Raw genomic sequence first — 11,966 nt, 5'->3', positions numbered from 1 at the left:
TTTTACATGATTAGTTGGCGACTGGACCTTATTGTTTATATCTCTTATTAAGGATCCATCCATCCATACATCAATTATCAAAACCACACACTTACAATCCGAGTCTAGTTTCATATGCTGCGCTGCTGAGCGACCCGCAGAATATTATGCATGAGTACAAGTCACAAGCCCCGTTTCCACTAACACGGGGCCGGTTCTAGCTTGGTGCCTTTTGAGACCGAGGCAAAAAGATGCAGACTCTCCCCGTCGGGGAATCGAACCCCGGTCTCCCGCGTGACAGGCGGGGATACTCACCACTATACTAACGAGGAGATGTACGCGCACTACTTTTACATCTTCAAGATAAACAGCGGATGACTACTAACATTTGCGAGTAATCAATGACTGAGCTTCATGTCATGACCATGGTGCTCAAGAGAAGAAAAAATACATAATGTACGTCCACTGATACCAGAACAACCATATAGCTTTATACTAAGACGATGATTAAACGGAAAATTCCTTTACAAAACACTGCCACAAAATCATAGTTTCGCAATATTACATCGTGCAACGGGACACAGTGTAAGTACGTGAAGTCGGTAATTAAATCAAGAAAAAAAAGTGAGAGGAAAAGAATACTTTTCTATTATCATATTTTTCTAACTGGCCAAACTGAGTCATATTTTGATTATACACACTAACAGAAAAACAGTGCAAATCTCCGGTAGTCCGTTTCACTTGCGCTCCGCTATGGGGCAGTAACAAGCAGAGCTTAAGTGTGGAAGGAAAAAAAAAACACAGGACAGCATCAATCCCAACTTCACAAACGCCGGAGATCGAGATGCTGTAAGCATGACAATTAACATCTTTATCCAAGGGAACAGCTGCAAGACACAGATGCCGCGCCTAACAAAGGTAGGATCGATTCCGAAGTTCAGGCATTTACAGACGCGGACTCTTCTGGAGTTGATTTTTTTCGGGAGATACGCATCAACTTCAAAAGTATGAACCGCATTATATCTATATCTGTTATGACGTTGTAGCTATTGATACTGATGCATCACAAAAATAATTTAAATGTTTTTTCATTCTGACATATGTTCGTTCGGACGAGGATTTTATTATATGAGATAAGTTTTAAATGAAAACTTTTTTTAATCTATATGATTAATTCTCGAATCTAAGCCAGACTTCACATAAATCATTCATTCATAAATATAATGGAACATACAACATCCAGGTATCCATGAAATTTATGATCAGGCTATACGTTTGTGATAACAACAAAACAACACAACATGTATATTTACAATATATGGGCCTATTGTTTAATATTGCCTCCAAATTATAGCCAGACAATAACGCAATAGGCCGACATCAAACTATTTTCATGTAAAACAAAAGTGCTGGCAGTTTGCTTGTGCTTACAGACCCCGCCTTGAGCCCATCCAGAAAGATCCCAAAAATAACCGACAAGCAAAGGTTGTAACAATCTGAGCATGTTTAGTTTAATGTAATCAGGAGCCGAATTAATAACGCGAATAAATGATCAAACCGAAAGTCTGTAGTCGGGAATATCCGATAACGTCTTTGACGTGCAGTTAAGATAGTCAGAGGAAAAACCTTGTAGTTTACTTATATATATGCCTAAATATATGAGTGTGTCTCTCCGGTGATTTAATGATGAATATAACGATTACATATCAAATCACACATTAAGCAATTATTATATTACTAGGTTGAACGTTTTCACTATGTCTGTCGTCACCTTGATTTCACGATTTTGACTATTCTTCTTATCCCAGATTGAACAAGTCATTGTGGCGATGCAAGATCCCGACATGGGGATAAAGATGAAGAATCAAAGACTGTTAATCACAGTGATTCCACATGCGATGACAGGTGCACGATACATATTTTACTTTTTAAAAATAATTTTTCATGCCGCCCGGGTTGTCTTACACCCGGCCGTGCAGTGTCCCGGGGGCCGGGTCCTAATGGTCATTTAAGCCCTTCACAGGAAAGCCCATACATCGGCGGTCTTCGGGAATCCTGTGCATTAAGACTGTCATCGATCTCCTTGCGCTCATATTTATTTATGTAATTTATTTATCGAGTTCAGCGTTTTTGATTTATGACGGCTTAATGCATTTCTCGACTCTAACTAGATGCCTTCCTCGCTATGCCTTCCCAGGAAATGATATCGTGGAGTGGCTAATTCAGAAGTACTCCATCATGGAAGAAGGTAGGGCCGAGAAGTATGTAGGGAAGCGTTACCTGGTGCTCTTATGTGAGGTTAATCGATTGTTTTTTTCCCTTCGTGACGACGATGGCGCCCCTGCTGGCGAAAGACGTCATCAGGTTTTTTTTTTTTTGTAATAAAATAACAGAAATAAACGAGTCTTTTGAATAATAAATACAAATGAAGTAATAGAATTTGTCATCCATACAACAGATTAGCCTAGCTGCATTTATGTGTAAGCATATGCAATTCACGTGTCTGACAGAAGCATGTTCTGTTCCATTGATATTGCTGAGCCTGTGAATTAATAAATGTCAGAATTGAGCTTGTCCATAACATAGACACCCCATTCGCCTGAAGCTTTTGGGATTTTCTTCCCCTGGCGTCAATTTATCTGCTGAATTATTTATCTTTCTGCTGAGAGGCTATTAGTACAAATAATCTGTAGGCCAGTCCCGAGTCGCGCCGCTACGCATGCTGAGCTGTACGGTTTGATAGTCCCGATGCAAACTTCGCTGATAGCCAGAGGCAGTCAGTCATGCCTGGAGAAATATCGCTATCCGTCTCCCTCATTATGCACTTCTGCAAGACGCTGTTGTCCTGAATTCCCGGGCGATGCAGATGAGGTTTTAAATAGCAAGGGAGCAGATTTCCCTGATTTACAGCCCAGATTGGAAAAGAAGTCGGAATGGAAAGGAGGGGACTTTTAGGCAGTAGATGGCAGATGCATTAACAGACTTGAATGGGCAAAAAACCTGTTGCCCCGGTAAGCAGTTACCCCTCCCTGTAAACACTAGGCTTCCCCCTAGCAGCGCTGTTGCTGCGCCGGTCTGAAACCCCCGGGAGCGCCTGACTGCCAATGGCCGCGGAGGCAGCCGGAAAGTGGAAAGTCCCAATTACTCGTAATTAATTATAGTTCCGATGAGGAATGCACCATCCCCGCGGCTTATTCTGTGCACCATGTCAACGTTTTTTCCAGTTACTTGCTATACCGTAAAATAAAATATAATATGCCTACTCAGTTTCTAGTTATCGTGTGTTCTACTGTATTCCACTGACAAAAATTTAGAGAATTACTATGCCTAAATCTGGGCTACGAGTAGTGGATTTGTTTGAGCTTTGAGTAGTTTACGTGGAAATGAGTGACCACTTTGTGTGTTTTCAGAGGCACTTCATGTGGGGAATCTGATCGTGAAGCACGGCTACATTTACCCCCTAAAGGACCCCAGGACGCTCGTCCTGGGGCCCGACGAGACGCCGTATCGCTTCCAGGTAACCTAAAACCACGGTTTCTTCAGATGGAGGGCAGCGCGAGAGGGTGGTGGCCATATGGGGGGGCACGCATATCGAAACTATTCGTTGGAGAGACTGCGGAATTACCGTGTAGGACAGTATTTCTCAATCTGGTCCGGGCTCCAGAGCTGAGAGGGTGCAAAAACGTAGACTGTCTGGTAGGGAGCTGGGAGGGAGCAAAAACGTGGATCATCTGTGTGTCGCCGAGGACCGGATTGGGAAACACTGATGTATGAGAACCAATGCCAGTTAAAGTAGCAAAATGCCTTCCACCCGCCTTGTCCCTGACATGTTAAATCACAAAGCACCTTTGTCACGCTGCTTCTGAATAGTTTCAAATGACAGCATCTCCTTTTTGCTAGACTCCGTACTTCTGGAGCTCTCAGCAGTGGCCAGCCTCCGAGCTAGATTACGGTGATTACCAATTATTAATCATGTGCTCGCCTATTACATCATTACTTCCCTTTACTAGAATAATAGAAAAACACAGTTTCTTGCCATGTCTTTCTTTTGCTCTTCTAAAGCGATTTATTTGACTAAGAAGAATATCAGAAAGCAAGGGCAGCTGATAGACTATGAAAAGGTAAGAGAAAATTTTTATTTATGTACATTTCAATGCTATTCTTATTCGCTGGTCTGAAGCATTGCTTGATGAGATCATGTGATAGCTGAATGCTCATGGGAGTTTTACTTACACAAAATATTATGAGGGTAGAAGGAAAAATGATTGGTTCAGAGAGATAACCAATTAGATTGTACATGAGGTGGATCCGAGCAACTAGAGGAGGCAGGAGCAACCAATCAGATGTCTTGGTCCTGCCTCCTCTGCAATCTGATTGGTTATCTATCCGAACCAATCATTTTCCTTCTGCCCTCAGAACATTTTTGTGTAAGAAAACCTCCCACCAATTATGCACATAGTAGGATCGCACATAGACATCCACCAACTTGCCGCCATGTTGCGTCAGGGTCAACGCATTTTAGGTTCTCATCAGTAAGAGGGTTTGTGAATCCGACACTGCCAGCTGATATCCTGGGAGGGGTTCGGCCTGTGAGTCATAACGTGAACCCATGCAGCAACGCAGCCAGCCGTGCGACCTGGCAATGTCGCATTTAAACATCGTCTCCGCAGGACAGCTACAACATGTTGCACAAACGGATCAACCACACCTGGGACTTCGTGGTGATGCAGGCGAAGGAGCAGCTCAGGTAAACCCCACCCCAGCCCGGGAATACTGTCGCATCGAGCTATGAAATCAATTTCATAAATGCACACAAGGGGACAGATGAGAATGGATGAATAAATCTCGTATTAAGAGGATGATGATGTTACCTAAATTAAAAAGTAACATGGTGTGTGGTCATAATTTCCCTCCTATCTGTTAAATCAGACCTCAGCCTAAACACTAGAGTCGGAAATCCATTTCTAAGTGAAAAAGGAAACAGAAAAATGAAAACCCTACCTTGCAGTTCAGTGATTACCGCTATATGCTAATTACCCAGTATGCTTTCTGACTCTCCATCGACTGCTCTGCTCCTACCAGGGCAGCCAAACAGAGGCGCAAGGCGGACCGCATCGTGCTGGAATGTCAGGAACAGGCCTACTGGCTCGTCAACAGACCGCCAGTAAGCACCTCCCCCGAAACCCCTGACTCCCTACATCTGCCCCGGCGAAAACCCAGTATGCTGTGATTAGAGTAAAGCACACACTGGGTAAACCTGAACTCAATGCACCTTGGCAGCTCGAATATCGCCTCAGGCTGGGGGCGATTCTAGGATTTTTTTGAGGTTGTGGGGCAGAGTGGTGGCTCTGGGCCTAGGGATCTGTGCAAGCAAGTGGAAGGTTGTTGGTTCAAATCCTGTGAATGCCCAGAGTGATTCTACTCCGTTGGGCCTTTCAGCAAGGGCCTTAACCTGCAATTGCTTTGTCCTGGGTATGACATTAATCTACATGCAGGCCTGTTAGGAGATCCTTCAACTTACAGGGGAAACTTGGCAGGATTGGCAGGAAGGCATAGGCAGGGTCCCATTCCCCCACAGAGAGCTGGGGGGTTGTGCAGTTCTCTCCCACGACAACGGGTTTGTTCAATGAAGGAAGGCAAAGGAAACATCTGTAAGGACATATGGAACATTTCCGGTATAATTTTCGATCTCCGTCATCTCCAGAGCATTGAGCTCAGCAAAATTCACGGGGGGGGGGGGGGGGGGGGAGTTTTATCTTCGTTAAGTAAGACACACAGAGTGTCTCCATGCATACTTTGTGGGGGAGGAATATATCACTTCAGGCCTGATAACCCACTACTGCTTCAGTGTGATCATGAAATATTTACTTAGCTGGGAAGAAGCCTATGTTCTGTGGGACGAGAGCTTTCAGAAGACAGACAGGACAGCAGGCTGCGGGAATGAGCAACTGCACCCTCGCTGAGTGTAATTTGGAGTTCATGAATAACACAGGAGAGTGGAGAATGAAAGTGTGGGACAGGAGCAGAGTGTGGTGTGTATCTGGCTTAATCCCGGCCGTCACTAGGGCCCCTTTCTGCTGGGTGCGCAGCATCTCTCAGGGCTAATAAGCATCAGCGTTTATGTGGGCCATTATCCCCATCCGGGGCGGCATCAGGAGGTGGGAATGGCAGCCACGCAGCTGCGGATCACATCCTAAATTCAGCTTATTTTGCAGATGTACCTTTTATTGAGACTAGAGCAGTTGGGGGTTTAGGGACTTCTCTCAGGGGTCCAGTGGTGATGTCACTCTGCTGACTGTGGGATTTAAACCGGCAACCTTCCAGTCATAGGCGGCGACTGCCAACCCGCTCAGCCACACACCACCTTCATTGATGAAACCCACCGTTTTGACGCCAATTAGACGGAAACACAGTTGAGCCAAAAACCACGCAGCGTAGGGCCCCCCAGTCAGGTGCTGCTCGTGTTTAAAAGGCAGGGACGCTCTGCACTCTGGTACGGCCAGGTGGACGGGGGAAGCTGGGGGGGGGGGGGGGGGATTAAAACCAGCAAATGACAAAATGGCCGCTTCCTGCCTCCTTTCTCTTTGCCCGAGAAACACGAGACGCATCGCTAAGACTGGTGATGCTTGGATCTGGGAGAGAGGAGTGCGAAGGGACTGGGAGACGGCCTGAAGCTAAAATGCAGACATGCTGTGTTTGCGTCTCCCCCCCCACCACCCCCCCACTTGTTGGGCCTTTTAAACGAGCTGGAAGAGGATCCCACCTCCGGAATACCGGATCCATTATCTGACCTCTATTCCTGCGGCTCAGGCTTAATGCTGCATGTTAGCGGAGAGATAATGGATGTAATTGCAAATAGCAGCGTAATAATTTGCCAAATAGTCTCTCTGCTGTTAAGTCCTGAGCTGATCTGAAGCACTTTAATTGGGATTTAAGGAAACCATGTTAAATCAGATTGCATTCAGTATCGACATTTGGTTAGTTTATTCTGTAAAGCAGGGTACCCCAGTCCTGATCATGGATACTGTGTCACCGACTGGCCCTCCAGGACCGAATGGTCCTTTTGGAAAGCTGTCACACTGTCCCCTACTGGGCAGTGTCGCCATGGGCTGTACCCAGTGGCATCATGGGAAATGTGACCAGTAGTGCTAAGGGGTATTAATGCAGCGTTAGACCGGCGTCAGTCTGCTTGAGAGAAACGAGCTCACTCTTCATCTGAAGTTCAGCTAAGGATTTCTCACCCTCTGATTTTCTGCAGCCGGGAACATTCAGCGTTCAAGAACAAGGCCCTGAGCGAAGGAACCGGCACAACTCCCGAGTCCAGCTGGTCTGAGCTTTTTATTAAGCATATACATTTTTTCCGTAATGCCAGTACCTGCTGTTTATCGCCTCTGTCAGTCACAGGACCGGATCCGGGCAAACAAGAGAGCCGCTCGGGGCCTAGATAAGATCAAAGTCATGAAGAAAAAATATGTATATTAATATCTATATATATATGGCAGCTATAGGCAGAATAGGCTGTTGCCTTGGGCCCCCAAATTACCCAAGGAAGTGAAGTGATAATCAGTGTTTTTGGTGGGAGGGCATCCGAGGGAAGCTCGTGTGTGAGTGTGACAGCACTTCGTTGTGCTCATCTTTCTGTCTCACTTCTTCCTCACTTCCTGCTCTCGTTTTCCATGCTAACGTAAGTACGTCAGCAGTCCCACAATACATACTCGTAATAGTGCTATATTATTCATGGTTTCTAGACTGGATGTCTGCTTAGTAAAGCCAGGAGCTGAGTGTGAGCAGAATTCCTACTGTCTGATTCCTTGCATGTGATTCGCTCGTGGGAGTTTTACCCTCACAAAAATGTTCTGAGGGCAGAAGGAAAAATGATTGGTTCAGAGAGATAACCAATTAGATTGTAGAGGAGGTGGGTCTAAGGAACTAGAGGAGGCAGGAACAAGACATCTGATTGGTTGACCCCCCCCCCTCCTCTAGTTGCCTGTATCCACCACTTCTACAGTCTGATTGGTTATCTCTCTGAACCAATGAACCTTGTGCCCTCAGAACATTTTTGCGCAAGTAAAACTCCCATAAACATGTGGCTTATATCATGTTTAGAGACGGTTTTGTTTCTTCCTTCTTTACAGAACAGAACGCGGACTACTACAAAAGAGAGGTAAGCCTGAAAGAATTTAGAGTGAACCTATTTCAGCTGATGGGATGGTTGCCAAGAACAACCAAAGAGGGTGATTAAGTGGGCTCTTAAGAATGCTGTCATAAGAAAATTGCTTCGGAAGGATCTACATCTGTGTTGTCGTTTTCTTTTGTTGGCTCTCAGATATTGACAAATTCTGTTTAAAGGTACAACAGCATGGCTCTTATCAGGGCTTGGATGTGTACCATGCTGTGCCTTTTTTCTGACTCTTATATTCCCCGTGTGATTTTTCATGGCTCCCGACACCAGATTGAACACATCAGGAAATCCCTGGGCCGCTCGAGGGTCAAGTCCTCCATCTGCCTGGAAAGGTTGGATAACAGCCTCCCCCACCTACCCCCCCCCAACACCTGTGATTCAGCCTCAGTCCCAGCATAGCTGGGGGACCACTGGTTCGACACCAGTCCACATTAGTCCCTAACTGGGGGATATCTCTGGGTATTCTGTATACTGTGCCTCTGATTGGTGGGGGGGGGGATCTATTTCATGTTAATTCTGACAAAAATGCTGGGGACTGCTCTTTGTGAAAATCTAACCTCGTTATTTCGTTCTTTCGTCCATCTGCCCATCCATCTTTCACCATAAATCTCAGAGTCACACATATCCTGGATTAATGATGCCTAACTAATATTGAAACCGGTTGACTATTAAACTGAATTGAACTGTATTTAACTGCAAATAATTACTTAATATTGATCAGAAGGTCGCCGGTTCAAGCCTGGCTTCAGCACACTTGTGGGTCCTTGAACAAGGCCCTTAACCCCCAGGTTCCTGGGAGCCTCTACGGGCAGCTGCCCTTTGCTACCAAGCTTTCTCTCACCTATGGAGAGCAAGATGGAGGAGATGAAAAGAGAATTTCCTTATAGGGTTCAATGACGTATAATCATTTCGTCACCATTTCGAGCTCCAGTTTGCTGGAATATGCCAGCATTGAACCTGAATATTTGATGACTTGCAAGGATTATAGAAAGTAGGACTAAAACTGGGAATGGCTGGTCTTCTGTGTTCAGCTTCCTTAAGTTCAGCGAGCAGTACCTGAACCATGACCCCATGATGCAAGGCTGCCCCCCCAGCAACCCCTGGATAACAGATGACACGGCACTCTGGACGCTGAATGCCGACATGTGAGTGTGCGTTACCGCGCCCCATCCTGCCTCTTCAGGGCCACACCCCCAGAGGTGACTGTCGTCTCTTCACTTCCACGCCTCCTGGTGCAGGGTGGAGACACCCACCAAGCTGCGGGTGGAACGATGGGGGTTCGGCTTCACGGAGCTCCTTAGGGACCCTCTGGGACGGTGCAAGTTCAGGGAGTACCTGGAGAAGGAGTTCAGTGGTGAGCAGCATGTAGACCCCCCCGCCCAAGTAGATCAGCTTCATGGAGGCATCGTCAGCAAGTAAGAATCATATTCATTATTTGATCACTGCGGGCCTATTTGGGCAGTGTGTGACTCAGCAGATTGGGATTCATTGCAGGAGGTCATCAGCTCAAATCCCAGAGTCAGCTGAGTGACCTCACTATTGGGCCGTCGATCAGTTACTCCAGGGACTGACTGACCCTGCCCTCTCAAAAAAAAAAAAAAATAGGATCTAGCATCTGCTAAATTAATAATCATGATCCCTCTATGAAAGGCAATTCTCCTCCATATTGGCATCGTGATGAGCGCCTCCTGCAGGTAGCTGATGCATGCGCTGTTTCATTCACAGTGGAGAACCTCTGTTTCTGGGAGGCCTGTGAGGACATCCGGCACGGCGAGAGCGCTACGATCCCGCAGAAGGTGGAAGAGGTCTACAAGTGAGTGCGACCTTGTGGCCCAGTGGGACAGTTTGCATCCCAGTTGAATTTAGAGCAGGCCCTGATGTGGCACTTGCTTACTCCCAGTGGGACTGCAAAGCTCAGGCTCATCACTTCCTTCCCCCCAGGCAGTTCCTGGCCCCGGGAGCCAGCAAGTGGGTAAACGTGGACAGCAAGACCATGGAGAAGACCCTGCAGGGCATGAAAAGCCCACATCGTTTTGTCCTGGATGACGCCCAGATGCACATCTATTTCCTGATGAAGAAGGTAGGAGCATTAACTGTGCACAGCCATGAAAGTGGATGACAGCTTCATTAAAACGGGCTCTCGGCCTCTCCTCTCACCCTCAGGACTCCTACGCCCGCTATTTAAAGTCCGATCTCTACAAAAACATGCTGGCTAGAGCCATAGAACCACAAGAGACCAAAAAAAGGTAAAACTATTATCTTCTATAAAAGGGGTCTTTCTGTAATATATTCCATGTATTTTATATAAGGGGATAAGACTCATATTGGTGTGGGATACACACAGGTTCTGTTTCTGGGGTTGTTAACGATTAATTCCAGGGATTTTTGGGCTTAGTGTGAACTGCTGGCTTCAGCTTAGCTTCGTCACTAAGACTACACAGAGTTCTGTAATGTTAATTGCTTTTGCGTCCCCTGTGATGCTCTCCAGTTTCTGTTTGTAATTCCACGGTAGTCAAGGATTTTCCAACATGGCTGACTTAGAAAAGGCAGTGCCACAAGTGTTAGCGGAACGCTAACATGTTCTCCTTCCCATCATGCCCCAGTGTCTTTCCCTTTGTGAGACGCCAGCGGCACTCCAGCCGTAACCCTGCCCTTTTCGCCCAGGCCTTAGAGGACAACGGCAAGACCAAGTCCCTGGGGTCACCAGCAAGTCCCACAGCAGCCTGCTCTTCCTAACACTGCCTCCTGGGGGGGGGATGCACTCTGAGCTCACTGCTGCCCCACAGAGGCTGTTTGGGGGCGGTGCTCTGCTGCTCTATTTGACGCAGTCTTCCAGGATTTTTAACTTCGGATGTATTTTTATTATAGTGTCATGTTAAATAAGAACAGACTAAATTATGGTTTAGATCAGAAGTGAGAAAAGTCCTGTGTCTCTATATATAGGAAAAGTTTATTTCATTAGTAACAGACAAACCATAGTTGAGCCAAATATTGCCTTATTACTAAGTAATAAACATCTGCATACAACTTTCACTGAAACAATGGTTGTAATAGATAAATAGCCATTTAAAACTTGGCATTTAGCTCAGTGCTTATAATGTGGATTGTGTCCCATATTCCAGATCAAAACTGTGCAGTTTCGAACCTGCATCATGTCTGCTTCAGATTCCAGCAGCTTCTCTCATCCTTTGTTCATTTACTTCTTCAGCATTTCTCAATAAATTAAGCAAGTTTTTAATTCACCTTTAGTGGAATTCTGTCACTTAAATACCAAAATAGAATAACACAGGTGTCGTACTTTTCAACCATTTTTCTTTTGGCTTATAAACGGCATGTGCTACTCTGAGATCACTGACCTGCTGGAGATGTGGTTCGGAACCGCAGGTGACCTCGAGTTCTTTTTTTTTTCCTCCGTGGAGGGAATCAAACAACAAAAGAGATTAGCCAGAGATCCACCCTGCACGGACTTGCTGGTATGATGGGAACGGGACCTAGATTTACTGGAAGCACAAAGAGAGCAAACTAAATTCTGCCCAACAGACAGGCGGAACAAATCGCTACAAAAGGTTTCAGTCACCTGTCTCCCCTGCCAGGACAGCACCTCCCTCCCACAGCGCACCAACAATACATTATACTATTATACCGTGTCTTGGAAAAGTATTGGAATCCTACTTAGTGTTTTAAAAAGCAGCACATTTCTAAATTATCTATATCCCAGTCCCTGAAAGCTATAACTAAAGATTACTGAGGGTAAGATGAATCTCTGCTGCATCTCATAAGTTCATTAAAAATCGAAACTTCCTTT

General features: G+C 45.8%; 1 non-coding gene across 1 annotated transcript; it reads right to left on the bottom strand.

The window, feature by feature from the left end:
* Window positions 1-239: 239 nt before the first annotated feature.
* trnad-guc (transfer RNA aspartic acid (anticodon GUC)) lies at window positions 240-311 on the bottom strand. Its single transcript has one exon. It is a non-coding gene; the product is annotated as a tRNA-Asp (tRNA).
* Between the last annotated feature and the right edge of the window lie 11,655 nt (window positions 312-11,966).

Source organism: Brienomyrus brachyistius, unplaced genomic scaffold, assembly GCF_023856365.1.
Source record: "Brienomyrus brachyistius isolate T26 unplaced genomic scaffold, BBRACH_0.4 scaffold324, whole genome shotgun sequence".
NCBI classification, from domain to species: domain Eukaryota; kingdom Metazoa; phylum Chordata; class Actinopteri; order Osteoglossiformes; family Mormyridae; genus Brienomyrus; species Brienomyrus brachyistius.
The sequence above is the reverse complement of the archived record's forward strand: the minus strand, read 5'-3'. Positions and strand labels throughout refer to the sequence as shown.